The sequence below is a fragment of the Canis lupus genome, chromosome 9, assembly GCF_048164855.1.
Source record: "Canis lupus baileyi chromosome 9, mCanLup2.hap1, whole genome shotgun sequence".
Taxonomy (NCBI): domain Eukaryota; kingdom Metazoa; phylum Chordata; class Mammalia; order Carnivora; family Canidae; genus Canis; species Canis lupus.
Window position 1 is genome coordinate 34,274,757 of NC_132846.1, and position 14,673 is coordinate 34,289,429.

The window sequence follows — 14,673 nt, forward strand, 5'->3', positions numbered from 1 at the left end:
AGAGCCACAGAACAAAATTATGTTTCTTTTAACCAAGGGTAGGGGAAATAAGTTAATTTCATGCTATTTCTTGAGGTCAGATAACAAAATGCACATTTACCCAGGCAGAGAAATCATAGGCCTTTCTTCTCAAAATTGTTAGGACTGAAAGTAAAAGCAGCTGAATCTAGGAAGTTGATGAGGTGAAGATCTGAGAAGTGCAGCAGCAGAATGGAGAGCCTGATGGCAGCCAGTCAAACTGCTTTCAGAGCACAGGACCATTGATAATGACTTCTTTTCTGGGTGACTACCATGAGGGGACCTAAGAGAAACCCCTGAAGATCATCATTTCTACTTCTAATGTACCCAGGGAGAACACAGGTGTCACAGCTTCCTAGGTAGCTGACTTCTAGACCAGTTGTTCTCAAACTTCAGTGAGTATGAGAATCATTGGGGTTTGGGGAGGTTCAAGGGGATGGGAGGTGGGTTGCTTATTAAAACACAGACATTACATTTCCTATTGAATTGTATTTTTATAGCAGATTCTATCATACAATATTGATGAACAACCACAAGTCCTACTAATGAGGTTCTAGCTCTGAGGTTGCCTTGGATCGATGTTTCAGGAGACTCTCACATCCTCAGGGAATTATAGATGAACAAATGGGCCCTTTAAAGGTTGAGAGATAGGTGGACCCAAAACCACTAAGATGGCTTGAGAAGAAACTGGTCCTATATCATCAAAGCTCTATGGCTCACTCTGATTATCACAAACATAGTGGCTTGATTTGGAGCCCTACACAAGGCCAGATCCACAAACCCAGGAATCCATACAAATCTTTCTGGTGCCAGATTCTAGGGCAGAGACTCACTGAGTGATATACCCAAAGGCTGCTGATAATGACTCTCCAGTTGTGGCCTCAGGCAGACCAGAAGATCATCTCAGCACATTTGTTCTGAAATGATCCATAGACCAAGAACAGATGCATTAAAAATATCCCCAAATAATCCATCACCCTTTAATACTATGCTGAAGAGTTTAACAGGCCTTTCCTGTAGGATGAGCCAGGGAAGGGGGAGAAAATCCCTTGCACAGCATGTCATAGTTTACAAAGCAATTTTCACATATATTGTCATTCAATTTTCATAATTCTGCAAGGGTACTGCCATTGTTCCCATTTTACAGATGAGGAAATGGCAATCAGTAAGGTCTGCCCAAGTTCAAAGACTTGAGATTCAAACCCAGGCCGCACAAGCTCGATGCATGATGCCACACTGCCTCTCAGAGGCCAAGATGTACAGCAGCAGCACTGGAAAATGTTCTAAACAAAAGTCAGGAGGACAACCAACAAAAATACTTAAAATTCTTCATGCCAAACAAAGTGAGAAGTGAATGAGACAAGGGGCAAGCTGTTTGGTCAGCAAATAATGGAGAAGCAAACAAAAGTCAAATAAAATTGGATTTAAAAAAAAATTTACAGAGCAATTTCACCATAACAAAGTAAGACAATTCTCCAAGGGCACACTTCAGCTTCCTACATGTACTATCCTAAGGGATCCTTAAGCAGATCTCTCATTCATCATTACTCCCATAGACTTATTTAATGCTCAATTTCGTGATGGTTTTTATTTTAGGATTTTTCAGGAAGACTCAGTATTACAGGAACTAAAACTGCTTTTGGAAGTGGTCAATCTCTGAGAACCAGTGATGTTGAGAATGCTTATTGAGACAGTTTTTAAATATGTATTCATGAAGATGCACTTCTCTCATAAGCTCATTCTCCTCCTCTCTTCTTATCTCTCTTATGTCCTGGGTCAGAGCCAGCCCGGGGCAAAACTGACAAATAGAAGTTTATTTCCTGCACTACCTCCTCATTCCTAATCTCCACTCTCCCTATCTTCCTATAAAAACCCCAGGTACTTCTTCCTACATCCCTTCACCCCAGAACTCAGTTTTCTTTCCTTCCCAATCAAAATCTGCCCTCCAGAAAGGATATGATCAAAATGTTCACACTCTAGTCCAAGTGTGAACATTTAAAATCATTTTTAAATCACCTTTAAAAAATAATATAAATATATATATACACACATACATTGGTATCTGATATATAAATATATATATAAGTGTGTGTGTATATATATAAGTATATAGTATAGTATATATATAGTATATAAGTATATATATACACACACACATACTTATATGTATGTGTGTGTGCATATACTAATGCCTCTGATATATAAATATATATATAAGTGTGTGTATATATATAGAAGTATATAGTATATACTATATATATAAGTATATAGTATAGTATATATATAGTATATAAGTATATATATGCACACACACACATATAAGTATGTGTGTGTGTGTGTGTGTGCATATACTAATGCATGGGCACTACCCTGGACTAATTGAATCAGAATTCTTGACATGGAACCCTGGCTTCAGTATCTAAAAAAAAAAAAAAATCATCTCCAACTGATTCTATATAGCCAGGGTTGAGAATCACTATATGTACATAAATGGAAAGGTTTCTTATATAAGCCTTTCTGGAGATTTGTATTTTATATTGAAACACAGCCTTAGCAGTGGTATTTTCATGGAGCCCATAAGATTAATGCAGAGTAGAAGGAGAATTAGAGGGAGAAGAGGAGACCCTGGTGTTGAATGTATTCCATGTATCCCATGATTGTCATCTCACTAGTGAGTTTTGTGGGACTGGTGTTGGAGGGTCCTTCAAATGTGTATCTGGCTTAGGTTCATTCCATCATATGGTTTGCCTTGCAAACACACCACCCTTTGACTGGTGTTCATGTTGTTTGCACTCAGAGACCCTTCATTTATCTTGTTTTTCCTCCATGCTGTCAGATTGTTTTCTTTTGTAGGCTTGATTCAAATATCTGCCCATGATTTCTAATGTTCAGCTAGAGTAAGGGGCCCCAATTTATTTAACATGGTAAATGCTGCAGCAACGGTCCTCAGGTCTTTCTGTAAAGAGAAAAATGAAAGCTGGCTGTCACTTTTTGGACAAATCTCATGGGGTGGCAATTTGGTAGAATCATTGAGAAAGTAGGATCTGGCTCTCAGCTTTGTGGGTGTTGAACCACAGTTTTATTATTGCACCTGAGAGTGATCAAGCCTTCAAGAGGTGGCTCATACTAATTTACCACACAAGTCATAATCCTAATGGACTCATATTTGAGATATTTGATTGCTAAATGGACTACTCCTATTGTCCAGGCTGTGCCTTAGCTTAGGAAATTTAATTAAGGTCAAGGGCTTTATTAGTGAGAATAAAGTTAGAGCAGAAGTACATAGTAAAGCCGTACTCCACAAAATACTTCCTGAGATTCCACTTGGAAATCCTAGAAAACATTTTAGCCATAGGCACTACCTCTTTTTCTTTGTCTTTGAAATAGAAACTTGCTTTCTGAAAGTCAGACTTCAGGAGTGGCAGAAGGATCAGTACAAGAAGATACCTTTGTTGAGGGATAATGCCAAAGAGAATCAGTTACTCGACATCTAATATAGTCTCTCCAACCAGCCCAGTGGTTCTCAAAGTCTTCTGCATATTAGAATCACTTGGGAGCCTTAAAAAATTCTGATACCTAAGCCACATTCTAGACCAATCAGATCAGTATCTGTAGAGGTGGGAGCCCAGGACATCAACATATTAGGGATTCTAGATATACTATTGAAATATGTTTCTAGTGAACTCTGGTGATTTTTTAAAAGCTCCCTCAGAAAAGCCAAGTCTGTGAACCACTGAAGTGGGTTAAACCAATTGGCATATCCATAGTTAGATTCTCTCCCTCCTTAGATAAGGTTGGAAGTAACTCACTACTTCCTTTTTCTGTCTGCCATCCTGTTTAAGAGAGTTCAGGATAAGGAAAAATTATGTTTATACGACAGACACTGGAGAGGCCTTTACATATGTTGTCTCTTTAGTTCCTATTGCAAGCTGCACATTCTAATTCATAGGGCTGAGCTTCCTAAAAATGCATATGTCAGCCACAGCCCTCCCCAGGTTTCCCTAATCACAAACTCTGGGATTAGGCGCTGGAAATTTGAAGATTTTTCAAACTCCCCAAATGAGCTGATTCAAAACCAAGGTTGAGAAAATCACTGAGCCACATAGATCACCTAGATATTTTGGCACTTATCACAACAATATTAATCTTTATATAAAACAGATTATGGGTGGGCCCAACCAAATACTTGTATACCAATATATCAGAAGTGTCAAAAATACCACAGAATATATTGCCAGTGAACTCAGGTCTCTATACATACCTTCTAACATATAGGGCAAAATGTAACATGGTTCCATTTCTACTGAAGTAGATGACCTTCCAGAAGAAATCAAAAAAAGAAAAAGGAGAGGAGAGGAGAGGAGAGGAAGGAGAGAGGGAAGGAAGGGAGAGGAGAGGAGAGGAGAGGAGAGGAGAGGAGAGGAGAGGAGAGGAGGGGAGGGGAGGGGAGGGGAGGGGAGGGGAGGGGAGGGGAGGGGAGGGGAGGGGAGGGGAGAGGAGAGGAGAGGAGAGGAGAGGAGAGGAGAGAAGAGAAGAGAAGAGAAGAGAAGAGAAGAGAAGAGAAGAGAAGAGAAGAGAAGAGAAAAAGGAATAGGAAAAAATCATTCTTGCCAGTATTGATCCACATCACTAAACAAATGTTGAACAAGTATTTTTCGCACCCACAGTGCTCACATATGTCAATCCAGCCCTAATTTCATGTGAGATTTTCACCGATGCTATTTGGGTTGGTTGTTTCCACATAGACTATATGATAAAATAGCAAAGCCAATAGCAAAGCCATTTATTGAGCACTTACTACACTAATGGTGCTAAGTCTTACTGTAACTTCTAACTTCTTACTAAAACTGCCCATACAGGGAGAGTACCCATTCATTCATTTATTCATTCACTCAACAAGTATTGACTGCCTGTTGCAGAAAAAGGCAGCATCTGATAATGGTAAGTACACAGGCTTTGGATTGACACAGCTTGAACGTCAGTCCTTGCCCTGTTAGCTGCTGATCGTATGCCTTTGGACAAGTGATTTGCAACTTCCAATCAGAGTTTCCTCCTATGTGCAATAAAGGATAATGTCACCATAAATGAGTAACCCATTAAATTATTGAATGCAGTGTTTGATAGCTCTTCAGTAAGAGTAAAAGGCATCGGAGACTGTTATTGTTGCTACTATGGGTCTGCACTGTGCTGCTAGACTGGGTGCTAGACACCCTTATCTCATGAGCAAATTCACCCATCCATTTGTTTATTCGTCTATTTAGTAATTCAATCAGTCAACAAATCATTCTTTAATGCTGTGCTAGGCTGTAGGAGCTCACAGGAAAGGGAAACAGACAATAAATAAACAGTGATGAGAGCTGAGGCAGAGGTGTGTGTGTGAGGCGTGCTGGCAATGCCAAGGGAGGGGCCAGCGACCTTGCTGCGGGCAGCAGGCATAGGTTTCATGGTGCAGGAGATATCGGAGCAGCATCTCATAGGAAATGTGCAGCCAGTAATGTGAGGGTGGGAGGTAGGGAGGCGAAGAGGATGCCAGGCAGAAGGAAAGCCATGTGACAAGATAGGTTTCTGGGATGACAGCCATCGATCGCTGACCAGAAAGGAAGGTCCTTGACTTTTCCCTGGATTTGGCATTCTGAGGGGTTAGGATTTAATTTTTGAGCCTGTAGACTCAGGTTTACCTACTATACTTCTCAGAAAATCCTTATTAAGATTTGATGAGTTACCTACGCAACTCTTATGAATAAATTGAGCAAAGCTGTAGGCAAGTAGTGTTTTCAGAAAATTTTTTGCAATCGCTCAATCACTTACTGGCAAGGAACTGCAAGACCAAGGGCAAAAAGGAAATTTGGGTTTAATAACTGTTTGCAATGGATATTCCAATATGATTTTCATACAATTTTTCTATCACTTGGATTTATTTTTATTAGCCTTTAAATATCAAACACAGGATTCTGCAGCAAAAACAAGCTTTTGAAATGTTAACAAAAAGAGGTATTATCAACATTCACTTATTAGGCTAGAATATATTCTAAACACAAAGGATCCCATCACTGAGGTTTCTATGGGAAGAAAGCTCTGCTGATGCAGCTATAAAACACAGACCAAAGCCTGTAGTACTTTGTGTCACTCACCCCGATTCCAGAGGTTGCAAGGCATGCTTTCTGAATTCTGCACGCTCCCAGCAGCCAGGATGTCATCCGGGAAGTATAGTCTAGCCCTTCTCTGGATCTTTGCAACACAATGAGGAAAAAAAAATGATGACTGTACATTAGAGTGATTGTCTCTGAAAACGGGATTAAAGGCAATATTTATTTTCTTTTTATACAATTTTCTGTACCTTCCAATTTTTTTGGTAATGAGTGGGTTTATTTCTTAAAATTCCACCCCCAAGTCATAATTTAAAAGATCATAATGAGAGCGTAGGTTAAACACTCAATCACTTGGGCTTCACATATACTTCTCTCTCACTTCTTACAAGCCCATTTTGCTTTGTTTAAGGCAACTGTGACAGAGACATTAACACCAGGACTTAAATGTCTTGATGAAAATTGCTCTGTAATTAATACTGTAAAATTCACCTAACTTGCTTCCTTGTGCATTTTCTTTTCTTAGTTATATTTTGGTTTGGAGTTTATCATTTAACTAATTATTTTTTAATAATGTGTACTTTTTAATCAATTTATTATCACAACTGATAAAACAATAGGAATTCAATAGCAGAACACTGATGTATTTCTTACAAAGGCTTTGCTAGAAACTTTTAAATAGGAGGAGGCTTGGAGATAATTCCTAAAATCTCTCCCAAGAACTTAAGAGCAAATTGCATGAAGCAATAATGACAACATTTCGACCATTTGTAAATATGGATGGCTAATATTATATTTTAAGAATCGAATCAGGATTAATGTAATCTTACAGACTGCTTCTTTTCTCAAGAAATTAAATTATAAGGGAAAAACGTCATCTCCTGGTCATAGTCTTACACAGCAAGAAACATTTTAATTGTAAATGTGCCTTTTAGAGCCTTTAAATTTCAAAAAGATGATGAGGAGGACGGATCCTGTGTACTTACTAATCTGTAAATAGAGTACCAGGCCAGAAATCAATTCTGAAATGTGGCATCAATTGCACAGGCTTCCACTTAGTTTTAGTTGAATAAAAGCCCTACTAGATACGCAAATAACATCAAACTTGCCAGATTAAAGAGAGGCCCCTCATACTCTAAATCATGATTGTCAATCATCACCCAGGATTAAGGGATATATTTTAAAAACCTAAAAGCAAGCGCTTCCTTTTAACTTCTGCCTACTGCGCATTTTGGATTATCGCCCAGAAATAGTATTACTTGAAACAAGACTGCCTCCCTCCTACCATCTATGAGAAGTGCATTGTTACCATCTGCTGTTGTCTATTTGGAATAAAACTCAGCAAGGCATGCAGCTTAATGTTCAGAGCCCTTCAGCAGACGATGCTGGTGTTTAGAATACAGCTTCACATTTAAATGGAGCTGATTTTCGGTTTAGTCAGTTTTCTCAACGTTGCTATCCTCCCCACCAGAAAGAAGCAAATTAGTCTCAGAACTAAGACGACCACAACATATTTACATTGTAAAGTGGGAACTTTAAACCCTGCCGTGGCCAGTGAAGCTTTACTTGTAAACTCTCCAGGTTTATTCAGGTGAATAATTTTCCCATTTTGTATTTTCTCATTAGCATTACCCGCTCCAGACACTCATATTACTTTCACTTAGAAAATATTCTTTTAAAAGGCATGTATTCTTAATAAATAATACCCAGAGGATGTTATCATCAAAGGGTCTTAAACATATATGTTATATTATATATATATAATATATTATATATATATATATATTAGGGAACCTTTAAAAAGAAATATAAGAGGTCTAAAGAAACAAAGGATTCTGTAAATTTGTATGAAACAGATGGGCAAATAATATCTCTAAAGAAATACACAAGAAACCAATAACAATTTTCTTCAGTCAGGGTGGGGAAAGACTGAGAGTCTGCAGTGGGAAAGATATTTACTTGTCTCTATTATTTTACACTTTTTATTTTTAACATGTAAATGTGTTAAACATTTTTAAATTAATAACCAAGAATGTGGTTTTTTTAAATGATGAAAAAAGAAAAAAATATAACCTGGTTCTTTAAGTATAAAACAAAATCATTCCAGGACTAATCTTATCAAAAAATAACCTTTTAATAAGATTATTAAAACAAAATGTTAATTTATGAAAAGTTCAGCATTCTATTAAATTGCTAACCAAACAGTGAATTACAACCCAACAGGTTGCTTCATTGAATTCATTCATCTACTCCTGGCAAAGACATTCCAAATTTGAACTTAATTAATATTCCTTCTCCTGGTTTCCATAGTTTCTTTTTAAACATGAGTACCAGCAGAAACTGGCAGTAACTTTACCCATATTCTCAATAATAACCCCCTCTGGCTGTCAATATGTATGAAAAGGAAAATTTTTTTCATACCCGAAAGAGCCTCCATTTTCATATCTTTTGTTTAAAAATATGCTGGTAACATTTCTTTCTCCCTCTTTCTTATTTTGTGCATGCAGTTTGACATACTTAACTCTTATCCTGCCTGCGGTTCATACAGTGCTCAGCTGAAAAATGAATGCTGAGAGTGGGGTTGCCATTTTGGGTCCAAACAACAGCCTCCCATTCTACCTTCCCATAATTGCAAAATTGCAGCAATCTATGAAACTGGGGCCTAACAATTAAGTGTTCTGGTAGAAACCATTATCATGGCTTCAAATTTATCGGGGTGCAGAAGATTCTTTGTTTCTATTCGAACACCTGAATGAAGATCTCCTTAGCCATTGTAAACAAAGGAATATGAATTGGTGGGAAACTATACCTATATGAGTAAGTGGCATATGGGTCCACTAAAGTGGTTGACTTGAGCACAACTAATTCGCTATATTTCATACGATTTCTCTAAGGCTGGGTATTTTCCTACAGCCCAAGTAGAAAGAAGCAGTGTCAGACCTAGTCTTGGACCTCCTCTCTCTGCTTCATCTCCTTTGAATCCATGCTTTTCCCAGCTGGGCTGATTTGCCTTCTCTGAATCACAGTCTCCAGCAGGATGCTGCTGGTTGGTAGTAGTCTGTCAAATACCTCTATGTACACTTAATTTTAGTCTAGAATGTCCACCTCTTTCTGCATGATGCTGTTATTTTTCAGATTTTGCTCTCATTTTTCATTTAGCTGCTCCATTTCCGAATTTTTGCACGTCCTACACTGCTGGTGAAGATAGTTCTGCTGATTAAATGTGTCTGTTGTGGTTTACAATAAGATAGATATCCTTTTTGATCTGGGATGAGTTCCATTTCCCCTGTTTGCATGAATCAAGCCTGGACCACATACCACATCAGCCACTGTGATTCCTGCTTGTGCTGCTCTTTGCATTCAGTCTTCATTGGCCATTGGTGTCAATGATACACATGTAGACACCACCCAAGAGGCCATGGGGTTATTGACATTTTTGGCTACTTCTCTTTGGTCTTACTGACAATCATAGCAATCCCAACAAGTAACCACAGAGCAGTCAATTCTCATGGCCAATACAGACCTTGTCTTGTCCACTACTACTCTTTCAGACTCACTGATCTGGTTTCTCCTGAAAGGGATTATGTATCTAATTTCAATTAGTTTTAGAATAAACTTGCAAACAAAGGACAGCTAGGAATACAACATGCCAGCAAACATGTTTTTAGTTGTATGTTTCACCAAAATTTTCTCCCTTCTCCTATGATTATAAGTAAAATGACAAAATACTAGATTTTTTTAAAAAATTATTTACTTATTTAAGTAATCTCTACACTCAATATGGGGCTTGAACTCACAACCCTGAGATCAAGAGTTGCATGCTCACCCAACTGAGCCAGTCAGGTGCCCCCAAATGCTAGATTTTTAATATGAAAAATATGTTTCTTGCATTGAAACTGCTGTTCTCCCAGAAAAGTCCTAGGAATAAATTCAAATACAATTTAAATAAATTAAAAAATAAATGTGCTGAACCTAAATAGAAAATACTTATGTAATATTACTGAAGGACATAAAACCAGATAGAAAAGCATATCATTTTCTTGAAAGATCTTAACATTTTAAAAATACCAATTCTCCCCAAATTAATATGCCAGTATACTGCAGTTTCAAGTAGAATCTCAACAGACGTAAAAATTGTATCTCCTCTGCTTATATACACAGTCCCTTGTCCCATCAGACTTCACTTAAAAAGCAAAAGTTCAAAGATAAAATCAAGAATTTCAAGATGTCAGCAGAACATCAAACCAAGGGCAGTCCCTTCTGAGCATGGGCCACATGCAACTGCAGATTGCAGACAGAAAGCTAATCCTGCCATCCTGACCTCCAAATTTAAAATGGAAACTCTACCCTGCCAAGTCTTCTTTTTCTCTATACCCTGATCTATTTTCTCCCCATAGCACTTATCACCTTCTAATGTATTTTAGAATGTACTTATTTTATTGATGGAAAAAATTTGATTGGCTTCTTCTGCTAGAGAATGTGAGCTCAACAACATATAGGGTTTTGTTCACTGATATATCACATGTGTCTAGAACAGTGTGTAGTGTATAGTAAGTGTTCAGTAAATATTTATTGACTTGCATGAACGATAAAATACATTCTCAAGCGCTAATAGGGCCTCTATCTTAGGCTAATAAAACTATGAGGTAGAGTTTCGTGATGATTCCTCACCAGAAACGTGCTTTGTTAAACTTCTGAATTTGGGGCACCCTTCAGCAAAGAGTGAAGGAGACACTGGGACCTCTCTACTCACATACTTGTATTGCTGCTCATTTGCAGTTTGCTTATTAAAATGGGCCCAAGTTGGAATGCCTGGGTGGCTCAGTGGTTGAGAGTCTGCCTTTGGCTCAGGGTATGATCCTGAGGGAACCAGGATCGAGTCCCACATCAGGCTCCTTGAATGGAGCCTGCTTCTCCCTCTGCCTCTCTCTCTGCCTCTCTCTCTCTCTGTGCTTCTCATTAATAAATAAAATCTTAAAAAAATTTTTTTTTGAATAGGCCCAAGTTGTCTTTCCTATCTTGGAATCTGGACCATGGACCAAGCTTTGAGTCTAGCCTAGCATAACATTTAAGTAGCATTATCAACTGGCCAATGAATTCTTATCCACTGGCTCTAAATAAGAAAGGCTCGGGCAGCCCTGGTGGCTCAGCAGTTTAGCGCCGCCTTTGGCCTGGGGTGTCATCTGGAGACCCGAGATTGAGTCCCACATTGGGTTCCTTGCAGGCTTCTCACCCACGTTGGGTTCCTTGCAGGCTTCTCACTCTGCCTGTGTCTCTGCCTCTCTCTCTCTCTCTCTCTCTCTCGTGTGTGTGTCATGACTAAATAAATAAAATCTTAAAAAAAAAAAGGCTCACTCTCTTCATGTTGATTCAGGTTTTTCTACCTTCTCATGCTGTGAAGGGCCACATTAATGTTCAAGCTGCACATTGAAATGTGAAAAAATATGGACTTCTTTAAGGGTAAGAACAAGTTTGAAAAGTTACGCCAATAAAAATTATTAACAGAGTTGAACTCTGAGCAGGATTATTGGGGTTTTTCACTTTTTCAATGTTCTGGTTCATTTGCTTTGTAAATGATCTAGCTTTTGGGGTTTGCTGAATAGTTTGGATTCTGGTAGTAGGCATGTCCAATATAAACTGAGATGTACACTTTGAGGAAAATTATCCAGGGTAAGCTCTTCTCCAGTTGATCTTGAAGAAATGTAACATGGTAGAGTTAAGAGTTATAGGCACCAATGTCTCACTGTCTATGTTCAATTCTTGCTCTACCTTCCCCTACACCTCGGTAAATTTGCACCAGGTTTCTTCATGCCTTGACTCTTTCATCTATAAAATGATGACAATATTAGTATTTATTCACATTGCTTTTGTGTAGATTGAATGTAAAATCATTAAAATAACATCTGGCACAAAGTAAATTCTCTATGAGAACTATCATCATTAATTCTGTTTAGTAACTGAATGTGGTTGGTGTTGGCTGTGGTGGGCTCCTGAAACATTGGAGAATTGCCTTCCTATATGTAGATTTAGATAGAGGACTCTCAGTGCTCCTGTATGGTGTTATTAAAATGAACTGACTTGGGCTTTGAGAAATCCCCTCTACTATAGCTGACCTTCTAGTCCCTCTCTCAATCATTTTAAAGCAGAAAAATGAAGGGGCCTTGGAATTAGGAGTGTGGGAGGGGGACAGAAAGAACTTTGGATCTGGATTTGAAGCATGAAAGTTCTTGGGAGAGTTTTTTGATGGGCATTAAATTGGCCTCAACATCTGGGAGCCTGATAGAAACTCCACAGGGTCCCTGATATTGAAATTGGGGCTCATAACCTGAGAAAAGTCACTGCCAATGGCAGAGTAAATCACTTTTGGAACTGTTCTTTGGTTATCCCCCATGCATGCAGTAAAGCTTTATTAACACTACAACTTTAGGTTTGGGGGCAATTCAAGGTGTTGGATTGAATTCTTAGAATTTCAGTATTTTTAAAAATTGATCTTCTATAGACCAAGCCAGAGAAGTAGCACACTACACTATTTCTGGTTATACTACATTGTATATTTCTGTAATGTCTGGAGTGTTTACAGTACATAACTTTAGAAATGAGAAAAAATATTACATATACACAGGCCTTAACCAACCTACAAAGGAAATACTATGGTAAGCCTTATCTCTTGAGGTCAGATGATGTTAATTACTGTACATGTAAATGATCCAACCATAGGAAGTCATCTATATACTTCCCAATTTAAGCTTTTCAAAGGACTGACTTTGACAGGGAAGGAGGGGGACAGGTGTCATTCCATTTCAATCTACCCAATACAGCTATACACTAAATGCTAAGTTTTTTTTTCCTAAAGTAAAAAACAAAAAACAACTATACAATCATCAAATAATATTATTCAAATTTCAAAATCCTTCCCCTACATTTCAAAGCCAATGGAATTTATTCTGCTACAACTTCTAGTATTTCTGGAAAAAAAAAATGCAGATTAAATTTTTTGTATGACCTTAACCAAGTTCTCCTGGGGAAAGAGTAATTCTTACAGCACTCTTTGACTTTCCCTACTTTTGCTAATGTACATATTATACATTATTGTGTGTATTGATAATTAGCATTCACCAGGATAGGAAAGCTAAGAATCTTGGAATCATTTTGATTCCTTCTCTTCCTTGCCCTCCACACCCAATAGCAATAATAGATAGGTCCTATTGTCTTAATCTTTCAAGTGTTTCCTGAATCCATCACCTCCTCTTCATTCCTGTGCTTCTCCCTAGTTCAGGCTTTCGCCTTCCAGATTAACCTCACTCTGTTCTCTTCTCCCCTCTCATTCAGTGCATACATTCCTTATTAGTCATCTTTTTAGAGTTGTTCATATCGTTTACCTAATCATTAACGATTGGTTCTGTCATCTTCATGATAAAGCCTAAACAATTAGCGTAACAATTAAGATTCTTAATAAGCTATCCCACTCTGATCCAAGTATTCGACCTTTACTTGCCTTTTTTGATAGACAACACACCCAGAATTCTATTCACAGGAGCCTTCCCATTTGATGAATGTAAGTGGTGTGCTATACCCTTGCAAGTGTGAGCCACTTATATCTGGAATGCCCCATCCTCTGAAATGTTCCTTGCCTTTTAAAGCCCAATTGAAATGTAACCTTCTTTTGTGAAATCTTTTTAAAGGTAATAAAACAAAGTGGTTCAACCATTGGTTCTGGAAGCTTGTCTGTACAGTTTGAATACTGACTCTATTTACCTTTTAGATATATAGCCTTCATCAAGTTATCAAACTTCTCTGTGCCTCCGTTCTCTCATTTGTAAAATGGGGATAGTAACAGTACCTATCTTGCAGTGTGAGAATTAAGCGACAAAACATGCTAAAAACATGCTAAAAAAAAAACTTTTTTAGCAAAGTGCTTGACTTAGTAGGTATTTAATAAATGGTAATTTGAGTAGCTTTAATTACCTGCCTCACTCCCTACCAGCCCACAAATGTAAAAAGTTTCTCTGAGCCTTTTTTTTTTTTAAATTTTTTATTTATTTATGATAGTCCCAGAGAGAGAGAGAGAGAGAGAGGCAGAGACACAGGCAGAGGGAGAAGCAGGCTCCATGCACCGGGAGCCTGATGTGGGATTCGATCCTGGGTCTCCAGGATCGCGCCCTGGGCCAAAGGCAGGCGCCAAACCGCTGCGCCACCCAGGGATCCCTTCTCTGAGCTTTTGTAGCACCTGGTTCCATACTATTACAGTACTTAACACAGAGCACTATGATTGGTTGCATCCATTCTTTCACTAGGCTAGACTCTTGAGGGCAGGATCTTTTTATTTATTTAAATATCCTTAACTTCTTATGCAATACCTGGCAAAAAACAGAATTTCAATGTTTATCAAATGAAGAATGAACAAATGAGGTGATCCTCCAGAGGATTGGAAATCCTTTCAAAAGCTCATAGAAATTGGTGAGAATGAAAAACAATCACAAATACCTCTTCCCACTTTACAATATTTGCACAAGGTCACAGAATTAGTAAGTGACAAAGCCAAGATGCACATCTACCATTGTCTGACCAG